The sequence below is a fragment of the Aquarana catesbeiana genome, linkage group LG01, assembly GCF_042186555.1.
Source record: "Aquarana catesbeiana isolate 2022-GZ linkage group LG01, ASM4218655v1, whole genome shotgun sequence".
Taxonomy (NCBI): domain Eukaryota; kingdom Metazoa; phylum Chordata; class Amphibia; order Anura; family Ranidae; genus Aquarana; species Aquarana catesbeiana.
The window spans coordinates 858,586,370-858,603,131 of record NC_133324.1 but is presented as its reverse complement, the minus strand read 5'-3'; positions in this window follow the sequence as shown (position 1 = coordinate 858,603,131).

Genomic DNA, 16,762 nt, shown 5'->3' with positions numbered 1-16,762 from the left:
TCCATGTCTTATGGAGAGCCAGCAGGTTGTGTGCCCAGGTGCACACAGCCCATATAACGAGGGGCTAGTGAGAGCAGAGGGTGGAGGAAGGTGGAGTGTGTGTAGCTTGTTGCTACTGCTGTGCGAAGACAGACCTGTGTCTGGAGAGTGGTCTGCCCTGTGGGAGTCTGCAGCCTATGTAAAGGGGATTCTTTGCCCAGGGACTGGGAAAGGCTGGCCAGCCTTGAGAGTCGGGGAGACTGAGGAAGCCAGTGAGTCCAGGGGGCTGTAAAGAATTGGCAAATCTGTTGAGAGCAAGCAGAGGAACTGCTGACAAGAGAGCCAGGTGGCTTGGTATGTTTTCCTTATTTTTGGAGTGCTTAATGAAGTTAAACCCCTGCGTGGGAATCCTGAATGGACCTTTTTTCTTTTGTTTTTCGGTTTAATAAACGTGGGCTACCAGGCCCTTAACTATAATGCCTGTCTGAGGTGGACTCACTGCACTAAAAACGCATTTATCGCTTGAGCTAAATACCCCAAACATTACAATATATATATATTTTTTTTTTATATATATATTTTATATTTGTTAATAAAAAGGCTGCTATGGCCAGTTTTACTCCAATTGTGGTTTCGTCATTATAGGTAAGGTTAAGTGAGAGTTAAGGTTGGAGCATAATAAATGGCGGCAGTCATTAAAAGGGGAGGTGTGCATCTTATCTACACTGGTCATGTGTATTTAACAGATCATCTTTTACTTTGTTCCATACAAATACATACTGTACAGTTATCTCAATGTTAGAATTCTTCCTCTTAAAATGTGTGTACTTGTAAATTCTGGGGGAATTTATTGTAACAGTAATAGCATCTGTTTACTGCTTTGCTAACTCTATTCCTTTTTGCAGTGTTTGTTTATTAGATTCCTTATCTTTTTACTAAATAAATATCTTCTCCATTTGAGATTTTATTGCTTTTTCTTTCATATAAAGGTCCCATAGGTAAGTTACATTATTTGCCTAAAGAATATATAAACCCAACATTTCATATTCCTGATATGTGCCTCCTGCTGTACCATGTACTTGTATAAAAAAGTATCCTGTTCTCTTTGTGTTGCTTCCTTCGTATAAAATACCTGGTGTTCCTGCCAGTCCCTCTGCTTTTCTCTTAAAACTGACCTTACTAGGAATGAGAGCACAACGTGGTCAGTTTTCTAGCTGCTCCACTCCAATGAAAACTCTAATGAGCAGGGCCCTCTGATCCCTCCTGTATTAAATTGAATTGTAACTGTACCGTCTGCCCCCATCTTGTAAAGCGCTGTGCAAACTGTTGGCGCTATATAAATCTTGTATAATAATAATAATAATAATCAGACCTATGCTGACACACACCTCCACCCAATTCACTGGGAAGATCAGTGTTCTATTATTCCTCTGCCCCAGGCTCTGAGCTCTTTATGCAGCTGAGAACAGAGGGTATGTGATCACTTATAAAAAAAAGGAAAGAAAAAGGGTATTTATAATGTTTTTATATTTTAATATACAAATGTTTTGCCTTTCATTTCTATTTTAAAATTAATAAGTTGGTTTACCAGTTGAGGGCTCACATATACTTTAGGTGTATTTGTTTAAGTAGTATGAGGGCTTAACACACTAGATTCCACACTATCCATATTTAGGTACATTATATTCAATGTTAAATTCAGCATTAAATCTGCAGTAAAATCTGATTTGTGTGGCCAGTTATTGGTACGATGGTGAAGCTTGAATATTAGGATTGGTATAGGGGCACTAATCTTAAAGTGAATGTCCTCAATATGGGGGAACATAGATAAGGAGAAGGGCCCCTACCCCACAACCCTAGACAGTGCTTGTGGGGATCTGCAGCTAGGAGCTAATCAGAATCTAGAAGCTTCCTTTAAAAAGGAGGGGGTCCCTAAATACCACCCCCACATGATTGAGTAAGGGCACACAGAACTGTCTACTCATTCAGGAAAAAAAACAAACCACATAACACCTAAACATTTAACAAGTCCTTTATTAAAAAGTCCCCCAAAAATGACCCTCATAGTAAACCAATTTCAATCACGGGACCTGCCGCTGGCCAACTTGCTGAACTGTAGTGACATTGTTGCCTTAATATGGCCGGTGGCTTTGAACAGTGATGCACTGCTATACCCACTCTTTTGCTTACATGACCGGGGAATCACAGCCATGTAAGGTAATGTTCTATGATGCAAATCCTAGGGTCATAGAGGGTGCAGGCAGCTGATGTTTCCTTAGGAAAAAGTTATAGTGGGCAGCTATCAAATTAGATTATATATATCGCTTCCATATTGCATATGATGCTCAGCATCTGCTGAACAGCCAAAGTTTGGTCTGAACCTAGGTTCAGACCAAACATTGGCTTATCCTTACTTGTGACAATGGTCACCAATGCAAACAGTCAAGACTAAAAACATGACAGACGTTCTAACACCTCATCAATCTTTCAACAAAAAAACGTTTTCACTGTATATACATTTTAACTATTTTACTGTCTGTCAGATGCACTAAGCTAGTGGTCTACAAACTGCGGCCTGGGGGCCGAATGTGGCACCTTGCTTGCTTTTATCCGGCCCTTAGGGCATTATTCCCCCTCCTGCCACTGACACCGACAATGGGGCACTAGTCCTCTCACTGACACTAATGATTGAACACTATTCATCCCATTGATGCCAATGATGGGCCACTATTCCGCTCACATACACCATTGAAAGGGTATTATTTACTCCCACAAATGCCAGGACATTTTCTTCTCCCACTGGCCACAGTCTGGCCCCCTAAAGTTTGAAGAACAGCAAACTGGCCCTTTGTTTAGAAAGTTTGGATCCCTGCACTAATCAAAGTGAGAACCTCACTGAATGAAGAAAAACACAACATATCATGTGCATATCAATTTGTATTTATTTTTTCATACAAGGTTCAGATTTCAATGTATAGAAGTTTAAAGGATAACTAAAGGTTCCTTTTTTATTTTTTTTAAAAAACAAACATATCATACTTACCTTCTCTGTGCAGTTGCTTTTACACAAAGTGTCCCCAATCCTCCTCTTCTGGGGTCCCTCAGCAGTGCTCCTGGTTCCTCCTCTTCATGAGTGCCCTGGCAGAGAAGCGCTCTCCCTCGGGGCACATGTGCAGGTGCACTCCTGTGTCCTGCTGCTACGTCCATTGACACAGATAGCAGGACTCAGCTCCGCCCCCCAGCTCCCACGTCATTGGATTTGATTGACAGCAGCGGGAGCCAATAGCTGCACTGCTATCAATCAATCCAACCAGAACCCGAGACACCGGCTGGAGCGGGTGTGCTCGTCCCCGACGCAGGAATGATCAGGCTCAGATAAGTAAAAGGGGGGCTCTGGGGGGCTGGTGCACTACAAGAGGTTTTTCAGCTCAATGCATTCTATGAAACACGAGGGTTTACAACCCCTTTTGCAGCTCTGCTTTTCAGCTGCTATGCTAACTGCAATCTTTGTATTTGTAACTCGGCGTGCTCTTGAAGTACTTTATTTGCTACATAGGTGCAGGGTAAATGCCCAAAAAAAAAAAAGCATTTACCCTGTACCTATGACCGGACTCCAGTCTATGGACTTCTATACTATGCAGTAGAGCTAAGGTAACCTCCTTGCTTTTCTCTACCTTTGTATTTGGGTGTATCTACCTGTGGTTTAGACTGTGTGTTCTGCAATAGCTAGTGTTCTCATAAAACTGCACAAAACCCATGGTGTAGCAAGGTAAAGCTGGCCATACAACTAGTAGAATTTTGTTAAAATGTTTTCACTTTATGAACATTTGTTCGATTTTTAACCATTAGTAGGGTCAAATTAGCATTTATTTTAGACCATAGTGATAAAAAAAATTTCAAGGAGCAGGAGGGTAGAAATATTTTCTTGAACAAAATAATTTCTAACAGTGTACGCGGTTTTCATTTGGGAAAGTGGACTTATACCAAAATCAAATGTTAAAAGCAAACTAGATTTTGAAGCACTATTGATTGACGTTCATCAAGTTACCAAATGTACTGAGAATTTTGGTAAAAAATGTACGTCCAATTTTTTGTATGAACATTTGTTTCAAAAATCTACTAATGTATGGTCAGCTTAACCGGTTCCCGACCGGCTCGTGCAGATATACTGTGGGGGAATGGCTCCCCTGGGCGAAATCCCGTACGGGTACGCCCTTCCCTTTTTCAGGCACCGAAGGCCCGCGCCTGCTGCACGGCGGGGGACCTGATGCGCGTGGCTGGCTGGCACAATCGCCGCTGGCCATGCGCGATGGCGTGCACGAGCGCCAGCACGGGGATTTGAGTGTGTAAACACACAAATCCCTGTGTTGTCAAGGAAGAGGAAACAATATGTCTCCTCTCATAGTCACTCCCATCCCCACACAGTTAGAACACACTGAGGGAACACACAATTAACCCCTTGATCGCCCCCTAGTGTTAATGCCTTCCCTGCCAGTGACATTTACACAGTAATCAGTGCATTTTTATAGCACTGATCGCTGTATAAATATCAATTGTCCCAAAAAAGTGTCAAAAGTGTCCGATCTGTCTGTCGCAACGTCGCAGTACCGCTAAATATTGCAGATCCCCGCCATTACTAGTAAAAAAAAGTAATAATAATAAAAATGCCATAAAAATGGCATAAATCTTTCCCATAGATTGTAGATGCTTTAACTTTTGCGCAAACCAATCAATATACGTTCAATGCAATTTTTTTTACCAAAAATATGTAGAAGAATATATATTGGCTTAAACTGATGAAGAACTTTGTTTTTTAAAAAAATTTTGGGAGATATTTATTATAGTAAAAAATATTGTTTTTATTTTTTCAAAATTGTCGCTCTTTTTTTGTTTATAGCGCAAAAAATAAAAAACACAGAGTTGATCAAATACCACCAAAAGAAAGCTCTATTTGTGAGAAAAAAAGGACGCAAATTTCGTTTGGGTACAGCATTACATGACTGCACAATTGTCAGTTAAAGCGATGCAGTGCCAAATTGTAAAAAGTGCGAAACGCGTAGGTCGTGGCCTGACCAACATCGTGCGTCAGATCTTTTATGCTTGAATTGAACTTTTACAATGTGAGTACCATTCTGTTACTTTTGGAATAAAGGTTTTAAACGTTTTTACACTATGGGCACCCCTTCTCTTTTATGTTAACATAACACGATCCGGGATAGCCAAGAACTGCTGCACAGTGGCATAGACTGTGACTACGCAATACCCCTGCAGGGGTGAAAGTATCCGGTGAGTGTTTGCACAATAAGAGCACGAATATCAAGCACTGTCACTAATGAACACTGGAATAAGAAGATTGCATTGAATAATATTGTTTACGAAGAGGAATAAGCTTTCAAGCACAGCTATCACCTGTGCACTACAATTAAGACTATTCAAAGCAACATTGTTCTTTTTTTTTATTAACACTTGTTATTTTGAGCACAAGTTACTTTACCATTGACCGGATCCCCCCCCCCCTTTCCCTTCCATTTCCCTCCCCCCCCCTTCCTTTTTCCTTCCCACTCACCTTAGCACTTTATATCAATGTACGGTATGAGTACATGGGCATATTTTGATATAAAAGCACCACGTGGTAAACAGTGAGTTGCATAGGATCAGCCACTGTCTGAAGCAAATTACATATTAATAATTTTCTATTTTTATGCAAAATCACTTTTGATTGTTACTCCTTTTTTGGGATAAAGTTTTTCAATAATTTTTTATCAACCAACATTTTCATACTTTCACTCACCTATCAGAGGTGACTTTAATATGTTATCACAGTGTCATAACACTTTGCCATAAAACCAGAACAGCGCCGCACCCACACCTAATTTCTTCTCAGTTCAGCTTTTTCCACTTCGGCGGTGATTGCATTTGTGGAGGCAGCAGTTCTGAACCACTTTTTTACCTACCCCCATTGCGCGGATTCATCATTATTTTCCTATTTAATTTGTAAAAAGTGCTCTGGTCAGGAAGGAGGTAAAATCTTCCAGGGCTGAAGCGGTTAAAGAGGTATGAATATTTTATGCATAGTTACATTGGTCCAGCCTGGGCCAATGTAACTAGGCATATACCATACCAGGCCAAATCCCTTGGAAGTGTGAAATCACTGAAGTAAACACCGCAACTCCAGTGACCTGCACTTGCGTCTGGATCCTGCACAGTGACATAACTGCCTGTCAACCTCGTCCAATCAGAGAACAGTTTGCATTCATTCATAAAATGCAAAGCATTCTCTAAATAGCGCTCATTCCAAACAGCTGAATGCACCAGGGGAGCTGCAAATGAAGATCACTGGAGTAGCGGTTTCTACGTAAGTGATTTCCAGCTTCCAGAGGCATTTTCCAGGTATGGTATATACATAGTTACATTGATCCAAGCTGGACCAATGTAATTATGTATAAAATATCCATACCTGGAATTCCTCTTTAACCACTTAAGGAACGGCTGCTGCAGATGTACTGTTAGGGCGGTTCTATTGCGCAAAACGACATACCCGTACGTTGTTTCGTGTAATAGATACTATAGGCGAGCATGCTCGCAGCACAGAGCAGGAGCCAATGCGTGGTTCCAGCAGCCGCGGTATCCGCCGGCCACCCGTGATCGCTCCACAGAGAGGCAGAACGGGGATCTCCCTATGTAAACAAGGCAGATCCCTGTTCTGACAGGCAGTACAGAGAGATGGTCTGTTCCTAGTAATCAGGAAACTGTGTACTCCCTGTCAGTCCACCCCCCACACAGTTTGAAAGCACATCCCTGGGACACACTTAACCCTTTGATTGCCTCTGGTGTTAACCCTTTCCTTGCCAGTGTCATTTATACAGTGATCAGTGCATTTTTTTTAGCACTGATCACTGTATTGGTGTCACTGGTCCCCAAAAAGTGTCACCGCAATGTCGCCATCCCGCTAAATATCGCTGATTGCCACCATTACCAGTAAAGACAATTCAAAAAAAAAATGAACAGTCCCTAAATCTATCCCCTATTTTGTAGACACTATATTTTTTGCCAAACCAATCAATATACATTTATTGGGATTTTTTTAATCAAAAATATGTAGGAGAATACATATTGACCTAAACTGAAATTTGTTTTTTGTTTTTTTTTTGATAGGTATTATAGCAAAAGGTTGAAAATATTGTTTTTTTTTTTTTTCAAAATTGTCGATCTTTTTTTTATAGTGAAAAAAAATGCAGAGTTGATCAAATACCACCAAAAGAAAGCTCTATTTGTGGGAAAAAAGGACATCAATTTGAATTGGGTACATCGTCGCACGACCACACAATTGACGGTTAATGTAACGCAGTGTCATATCGCAAAAAACGGCCTGCTCATTAAGGGGGTAAAACCTTTACGATCCTTAAAGTGGTGTTCTGGCCAAAATTATACTTTTTAAATAAAAATACCCTTATAATACACAAGCTTAATGTATTCTAGTAAAGTTAGTCTGTAAACTAAGGTCTGTTTTGTTAGTTTATAGCAGTAGTTTGTTATTTTATAAACTTACAGCAGGCCGTGGCCATCTTAAGTGTGGGCATCTGAAGCCAGACTGTATTTCTTCCTGGATCTCATCCTTGCAGATCTCGCACATGCTCAGTGCAGCACAAGCAGTGTAATAGGTTTCAGGTCAGGTTTCCATAGCAACAGCAGTTTCAGAGGAAGTTGCCGCCCCACATGCTCAGTGCAGCACAAGCAGTGTAATAGGTTTCAGGTCAGGTTTCCATAGCACGGGCAGTTTCAGAGGAAGTTGCCGCTCCTTCACAGAAGGCATTGCAAACAGGAAATGATGCGATGGGCCGCGGCCAGGGAGGAGGAAGTGAAAAATGAATACAGCAGATATACAGTAGGTGCTGAGAAAAAAAATTAAAAAATATCCAATTTGTTTACAGTGCACAGTTTAGTGAGGGATGCTGAAGAGTTGTAAAAGTGGGTGGAACTCCACTTTAAGTGGTTAAAGAGTATAGCAAATAAAAAATATATATAGCATATACAATTACAACACAAGTCATATTGTAATTGAATGTTATTAAAATGACCTTTCCTTTTCAGTCTGCAGCTATGTAATTTTCTGTAAATTGCAAAGTAATATGGCTACCTGGAGGTGTTCTGTACACAGAATGTGTACAGAATGCCCCACAGAAACATAATTTCCTGCTTGTGTGATTGGCTCATCAATTTTCCCAGAAGTCTGCACTAAGATACAAGTCAGATTTTTGGCATCCCCTGCAACAAAAATGTCATTTTTTGGTAAGATACTCCCAATAAGAAAGCCCGCCTAAAGGGGTGCAGACCCTGCAGTTTTCCTTATTAGAGCCATGCAGGTGCAGCAGCTGGTTAATAAATATAAAACCAATCCCATTAGACTCACTCACACACAGGGATTTCTTCAGAATAACAAAAGTTAGGACTCTGCAATAAAGTTTGTTAAAATCCTTGCGATGTACATAGATCACCCAGATGGGAATGTTTTTTTCTCAACAAATGTGGAGTTACTCTTTAAAGGCCAGTTTACATTGGAATTGCAAAGGAACACTTGCGTTCCCATGCAGTGCGTTTTGTCAGCCCATTTATCTGAATAGGCTGCAAAATGTACTGGACCGCACATACGTTTTAAAAATGCACTTCCCCAAACCACATGGTCCTGCAGTACCATGCGATTTGGTGCCTGCAAATGCACTGTTTGTAATTTGCCATTAACAATACATTGTTGCTCACATGTAGATCGCAAGGGCAGTGCATTCGAATGCAGTGCAGGAAACATTCACAGAAGTGCATTCCCTGCACCACGTTCTGGTGTGAACTGGCCCTAAGCTAAATTAGTCTGAAGTGGATGATTATCTATCCTGCCAGAGTGTATATACAAAAACAAAATACAAATGTAGGTCAGCAGGTATTCTTTTAGATTATTTAATACAGAATGATGTGTTTAGCCATAATTCCCCTTTAAACTATTTGAAATAAATAGGGAAGGAAAAGTCAAACTCAAAGGCTGCAGAAAGGTTAAAACATTCTCCAAAAAGCATTATCCTTCTGTTATTGTATCACTTACTATATTTTACTATATGTCATAACACTTATATTACCTGCCGTAACACACTTTCATATTAAATTCAATTTATTTTTATAGATGCTGTGCTCTGCTGCTCGAAGAAATAAAATAATCAATGATTTGCCTTCTAAAAAAGAAATGTGGAAACAATAAGGTAATGTGTATACAAGAAGACTGCAGCTGCTGCTGCATTTTTTTGTTTTTTTTGTTTTTTTCATCCCCACTTTGTTTTATATATAGATAATTTTTCATAAAGGCCTACAGCTGCTGATAATTCTGATTCTTCAGCCCTTTCTGCAAACTCCAGACAGAAGGTGGAACGTTTGGCTTGCTTGCTTAAAAACTGCAGCCCAGCTTGTTTTCTGAAAAGGACACAAAACAAAAAAACAGACGCCAAAAGGTAGACCCGCGCTTTCTCGCTGTGCAATAGCTGTAGTCTTTTATGGTGAGTTAGGATAAATTTAGACTGTTCATCAGCAGACTGCACATGAATGTGACCCTATATTCATATATGGGAGCCACAGCAGCTCTCACAGCTGCTTGCATAAATAGCTGACTATGGCAGTGCCAAGGGTCACTCCTGTCCATGCAAGCGATCCATTCTTTTTTTTTCCTGAGCAGCATTACTTCATAAATTAAATATTCTATTATTATGTTAAATAAAATAGTTTAGGAAATAATTTTGGCATAAAAATAATTTAACAGTAGTACCAGCAATTCTAGGTCAGCGCGTATGTTTATATCTCAAAGCTAAAATCTGGTTGAATTGCTAAGTAAAGAGTTAAAATTGATATACTGTTTATCAACCTTCCTGATGATTGGACAGGGAAGGAGCAGAAGAGCACTGCTAAAGTCATCCCTTTACTCTGCCCTCCTGTAAGAATGGTCTGAATGCTGGAAATATGTTGATTAAAAGATTTAAAAGGATTGCACAATACCAAAAAAATGTGATTGCCTAACAGTGCTGGGGGATTATGGGATGCTAATGTAAACAATATTTAAAACAATAAATGCATAATTTGATTAATTTGTGTTAATAATTGCTCAGCCTTAAAAAAAAAAAAAAACACAAAAAATTAAAGCCTAGTACACACGGGCTGAATGTTGGGCGGTATCAGCCAGTTCACTACAACCTGGCCAGTGGCCAACATTCAGCCCGTGTGTGCCGGAGTCGGTCCGTTAGGAACCAGGCTTTCAGCCGACTTCTGTCAATGGGGCATGACCAAAAAAAGTCTGCCAACCGGCTCCCAAACAGCGCTCTCAGCCAACCGGAGTGTTCTAGAGGGGGGGGGGTTCCCCCTGTCAGAACACAGTAGAACAGCAGGTGAGATCATTGTACTAATGTTGAATGGTTAGTACAGCGGCTCTTCCTGAGCTGTCAGTTTTTTTCATTCAGCCCTGCTGGGTTGAATGGAAAAAAAACTACCATTGTGTAAGGGGCTTTACAGTATTATTTTAATTATTTTCTATTTTGTCAGTGTCATTTCCCCATGCAGGGTAAAGCGCTGCCGCCACTCCACTCTGCTATGGTGAGCAAAAAATTACCCATGGCTTGCAGGGATGGACACGTGCATGATTTATTCTCCTCTCTTATGGAGTGACAGTGCTGTCACATGAGGGTGAGACAACAATCCTCAGCCTTGTGTACATTTCGACTAGAGCATCTCAGAACTTACAGATAGATTTGTTTATTCTATTAAAGGAAAGTGAGTAGGTGCCACTGGAAAGGGGGGGACATTAAAGCAAAACCATTGCAATGGCCTACATCCTTCCAGGTAAGCTTTCCTCACTCTTTGGACCACTGTGAAAAATAAGTATTGCATCATTAGTAGTGATAAGCTGAACACACCTGGGTTCAGTTTGAGGTAGGTTTGACGACATGAGTAAAGTTCAGGTGCGGAATCCAAACCCTATTGAAGTCAATGGGAGCCAAATGTTACAGGATAGGGTCAGCTTTGGGAACATGCTACATGTTCCACCCATTTTTAGGGTGGAACATGTAACATGTTCCCACTCCTGGGTGATCCAAGCTCTTGCTGTGATAGCAGTATGGGTAGAAGTTCCCCGTACAAGCTGTCACTTTTAGAAAAGAGCGTGGCCATGTAGGGCTCTGCCCACACAGCCGCGTCTTTCATTCACAGAGTTTTGTGAATGAATTGTAGCACCCTCTAGGTAGGTAGATGCTAGAAATAGGATTTTCTAGGATAGGTAAATTTAGGCAGGCCTGGCTGGCCTGTTGTTTTGATCTGATCTGGGCTGGGAGTGGCTCAGGGTAGCAACTGGTGACTCACAGGCAGCATCACTGAGACCTCCCTCTTCTTTCTAGAGTTTGCTGGAAAGAGAGGAGAGGAGAGGTGGAGCTGCCTGGGGTGTTTTAGGGAGCCCTGACCAATCCCCAACCTGGATTGGCAGGGGGCAGGCCTCCCTAAATACTCAGGGTCAGCCCAGCTGGGGAGGAGTTGTCAGGTGGAAGAGCTGGAGTGAGAGAGTGTGGAGGCTGTCGGGGCCTTTGAGGGAGCTCCCCAGTCTGGGGGGGTGACCTTGGGCCTGGGCTCGGATGAAGTCGGAACCACCTTCTGGAAAGCATGAAGAGGTCTTGGACCGGAGGCAAAAGAGATAGCAAAGGGAGGACAGTGGGAAAGAACACTACTAAGAGACTCCAGGGAGGATAACTGGTCGGAGCCAAGAGGGCTCGTGAGTGAGGCACAGTCGGGAGGACTGGGGAGGCACGCCTGAGAGGACTAGGAGCTTGCAGTCTGAGATGGGTGCAGAACCAGAAGAGTGGACTGTGGTGAAAGGGGAAGTGGAGAGAGGCAGCTGTAGCCAGGAGGGGCTGCCAGGGCCTGAAGATGGCTTACTGGGCTCTGTAGCCACGTGTAGGACAGCTTGCACCAGAGACTTTCTATTTTGGTACACTATAGGGGCCCACGACCCTGCCTGAAAAGGGCAATTGCTAAAGGCCTGGCTGAGCCAGTGTCAGGCTTAATCAATTTGTGCTAGCTGTGCCTGATGATTAGAGAGGAAGCGATGTGCTGGAGGAGAAAGACCTGTGTATATACTGAACTGTATATACTTCTCCCAAGCAAGTGCTACAAATTCTACTGGGCATCCCATATTTCCCTTACCCCATCCAAGTTCAATCCCCTCAATAAAACAAAAAAACCAAAGCATATAGACTTTTCTATGTCTCTGAGTGCCTGAGAGGTGAATGCCGGGCTGGGCAGGGTGACAGACAATCCAACATTTCAGCAGCCCCTACGAGGGTACCGCTACAGAATAAACTACAACTAGCGACAGCCTTTGTGGCTTTTGAGTGCTGTAGTAATTCGCTGATTCTTCCTGTCAGTGTGAAACTGCCTGCCCGTACGATGTACACTCAATCTTCAGGAGATCTGTATGGCACCAGCGATGCAGTGCTTTCCGGCTTAAAATAAAAAATAGTAATTGCACATTTTATTACCTGCAAAAAAAAAAAATGTGCATTTTGTTTTTAAAAGGTGAACTTATCCTTTAAAAATCAGTTCTGCCCATTTTCTAGGTTAATAGACAAGGATTTTCATACAATGACATAGAGGGACAGTGCCCTGGGGAACATGTACCAAAGCAAAAAATGTTTTAAAAAGATAATCTGTTTGGGGGGCGGCCGGAAGCAGCAATTTTAGTAATGCCTAAATTGAAACATTAAAAATGCAAACTTCAATAAATAACATGCCTGGGGCATTCCCTTCCTGTGAAGTAGTGCATCTGTGCAATGTAATTTTAAGGGCGGCCCCACAGACCCTCAGGGGTTGTTATGGTTTCTCATGCAAAATTCGGGAAAAGAAAAGCACAGGTTCCCTAAAAATCCATACCAGAACCTTGCCTGAACATGCAGGAAAAGTGGGGACGAGCATTCACCCCCTCCCAAACCATCCCAGAACACATGCCCTCAAAATGGAAGGGTACCTTGACAGGGGAGACCCTCGCAAAGCACCTTGGGGAATTTTTTTCCTTTTAAGTAGCTATGGCTCCTTTGCTTACGTGGATCTGTATTGCCAGCCATGTAAAAGAATGGAGCTAAGAATGTTTCTGCACACACCTGTGTCTTAAAAATTGAAGTAGGGCCAAAGCTGTTTTGGCCCTACTTCTCCTGTGTTACGAGAGTGTCCTGTGACCTGTTTTCAACCGACAGGGGCCTAAAGTCTGCTGTCGCTGATGTCACTCAACCGGTCCATGCTCTGGAAAGATCCCAACTTTAATGTCAGGATCCACCCATACCCTTGACTGGCAGCACACTGCTGAAAGCTTGAGCCAGCCGCTCTCGCCCTCTCCCACACACACACACAGCCTTATGCTCCAATGAGCGCTGGAGGGGCAGAGGAGAGAGTAACTGAGGCACTGGCTCTCTGCTCAAGAACTGAGCAATCAGTGGCTTTTGACCACTCAGTTCTCAGTCTAGAGATGGCTGGGGGCAGATGCAGGATCAGAGTGATGCTGCATCCACCTAGGTGAGTACAATTCTTTGTTTTCTTTAAATGCCACACTTCCCTTTAAACCACCATTGACAGTGGGAAGCTGTCATATATAAAAGTGGAAATAATATCACTATTATAGATGACATTTGGCTCCTGCAAATGTTCCGGCCTTCACCCAGACGCTATAAAAAGTCAAAGTTTGGTCCAAAATTGTGTTTGGACTGAACCCTAAGCTAATCCCTAATTATTAGAGCATTAGATCAGGTGCTGGAGACAGTGCACCTCCAAAACACTCTTGCCCAAGTGATGTTTGTACTGAGGCAACTGGGACAACATGACCTTAAAATGTGGGTATCTGATTAGCACTTGGCAGAAACTAAAAATTTACAGCCAAACACACCCATTTTAACACCTGTACCAAACCCTCAAGGATCCAATCACAAGCTTAAATAATACTTTATCAAATGCAGGAAGATTATGGCTGGTAGGAGGGACCAGTCGGATGCTGTAAATAGCTTCCTGAAAATGTCACAGCACCCTGCCTTAGTACTTCTCTTGAGTGCTCTGCCCTGGTGCAAGCAGTGTAAATATCAAAATATGTCTTGATGGGTGGGCGTCCATCTGGAGGAGTGGTCATTCCAATGCAGACTGCATATGCATGTAGAACTCCTTAGGTATCACCCACATGTTACGCTGAGCCTCCATGACTGAAAAAACTGAAATTCAATGAATGAAAGGGGCAGGCTAGGGACAGTTAAGCTGGAAAAGAAAGAACTAGATGATGCTAGAAGATCTCTAGCCAGGAAATGAGGCGGGCTCTATCTTATTTTCTGAAGCTTATTATGCACACTGTGAGAAGCACACAGAGGCAATTAAATCAGAAAAAGGGCCCTTTCACATGGGCTGTCTGATCAGGCCCGCCTGTCAGTTTTTCAGGCGGACCTGATCAGACCTTGCAGTCTCCTCTATGGAGCATGTCCGCTGACGCCCCCTACCATTGCATCCTGCCCTCAAAAAACAGATGGATGGTAATCCTATTTTCCATCTGTATGGTGGATTGGATAGGATTAGATGGAAATGGACAGGCGGTCCGTTTCCATCCGATTCCCCCATAGAGGAGAGTGGAACTGTGTCCGTGTCAGCTCTGCACAGTAAGTGGACACAGACCTGTCATCCGCCTGCTCAACGGCGATCAGCGGATCGATCCCCCGCTGAGCAAGCAGAATCCGCAACACAGAGGTGCCCATGTAAAAGGGGCCTAAGTAATTTCAGTACAGGAAAGGAGCCTGTACAAATCTGCAGGACTGAAGCTAAACCTGGAGTTCACCTTTAAGTCCCAGACATCCGTTCTGCAGAATTCAGAGCACTGACACCAAACAGAATTCGTTTTTCTAGGTTTCTGAGCATCTGGCCAATAGATGCTGATTAGCAATGCTATAGGGATTTATAGGTACATTTCCGTCACACATTGAAATATGAAAGTTTTACATTGAACCTGGCTCAAGGCACACAGCTTGCCTGCAGAGCAGTACTAATTTACACCAACGTCCCAATTTTTCATTATATGATGCTAGTAGGTACGCATACAGATTTTCACAAAGTCTATGAAAACGTAAAACTGTTTTATGTTTTCCTGGAATACACTAGGTAAATGGATTGGAACTTTAAAAGGCTCTATTCTAGACTGGGCATTGGAATTTTTCCTAAAGACACAGGGATTTCTGCGTATCCTCCGGGGTTGTGGTTTATCTTGGGTTGTCCAGGAAACAGTGATTTATATGTTTTTGTGTAGGTCTTTTGACATGGATCCAAGACCATGTAGAGCTCTGAAACTGAAGCAGCTGAAACTTCCCCAGTGTGACACTGACATTTGGCTAGAACATAAAGCTGTACAAAGAGAGAGGAAATCATTTTCGGAAATTCTGAAAATCCTATTCAAGTTTTTCAGTTTAAAGAATATGACTGCTGTTATCTGTTGATCTAGGAAACATACAGAAGTACTTTTATTTAAAAGGAACTGTACTGATTTTACCTCTCTCCTTCACAGCTTCATTCAAATGTATTCTTGTTCCCAGAGCAGCATGGAAGTGGAAACAAGCCCTATAGAAGACTATAGATTTTTGTTTGTCCGTGCAGTTTGACTACGTTGCAAAATGCATGGCAATGTGCCCAGTATGAAAGATCCCTTAGTGAATGCTGGATTGTAAACAAAATACACAGATTGATTACCCTATTAACCAATCAGATCATATATTTACATATAGGAAAAGGCATAATGTTGCTCTTTTCTACTACACTGTGATCAACCTTTTCACATTCTGCAAACTTTGTATTACGATGCAGATATGGAACTTTGTCAGATCACCTTTAATTGTTTCAGTATTCTGAATGAATCAACATATTTATGACTTGGTTTAACAGCTTGTGCATATTACTTGTAATATATCCAACCACACCACACAAACCTAATATAATCCGTCAGTAGGGTTGGGTGCTGGGCTAAACAATGGCACCATGCAAAACCAAGTATAGAAAAAGCCAGAACTCCAACTGAGCATCCAAGATGATTGTTTGTTGAAGTCCGATATCAGTAGAAACCAATCTGGAACTACAGTACACAGTCATCTTGGAAGTTCAGTTGAAGTGATGGCCTATTGCCGCGTTTGCCTACCAAGGTTCCCAAATCCCTATTTATTTGCTTTGTTGGTGCTCTGCCTGTAAACGAAGGTAAAGTACCTTCTGCTACTAAAAACTCTGACACATCAACCTTCCCCACCCTTCCTATTTTTCTATATTTGTCATTTACAATCTTTAGGATGCAGTACTTTCAAGGGACTGAATATTCCATACAAAAGCTAAAGTTTTATACTCAGCATAGCATAAAAACAAATTGCTTTACTCAGTGATGAGTTCCCTCTGAAGTTAAAGGCCAACTTCAACCTTTAGTATAAAGTATGGGATGGTTAGAACATATATCAGGTATTTGACGTGGTTGTAAACCCATATAAAAAAAATACTTACCTTAGATCGAAGCTGTTGCAGAGGTCCCTGTACACCGCAGTGATCGGTGACATGTCTCCCAAAGCTATTTCTGGATTCGGGGGGTCCGGCGCTGTGATTGGCCAGAGCCGCGATGACTTCACTCCCACGCGCGCGCGGGAGCCGCCGGACATGGCACAGGCCCTTTAGGAACAACACAATCGAGCTGTTTCTTCAGTGTGCATGCATCGATGACGTT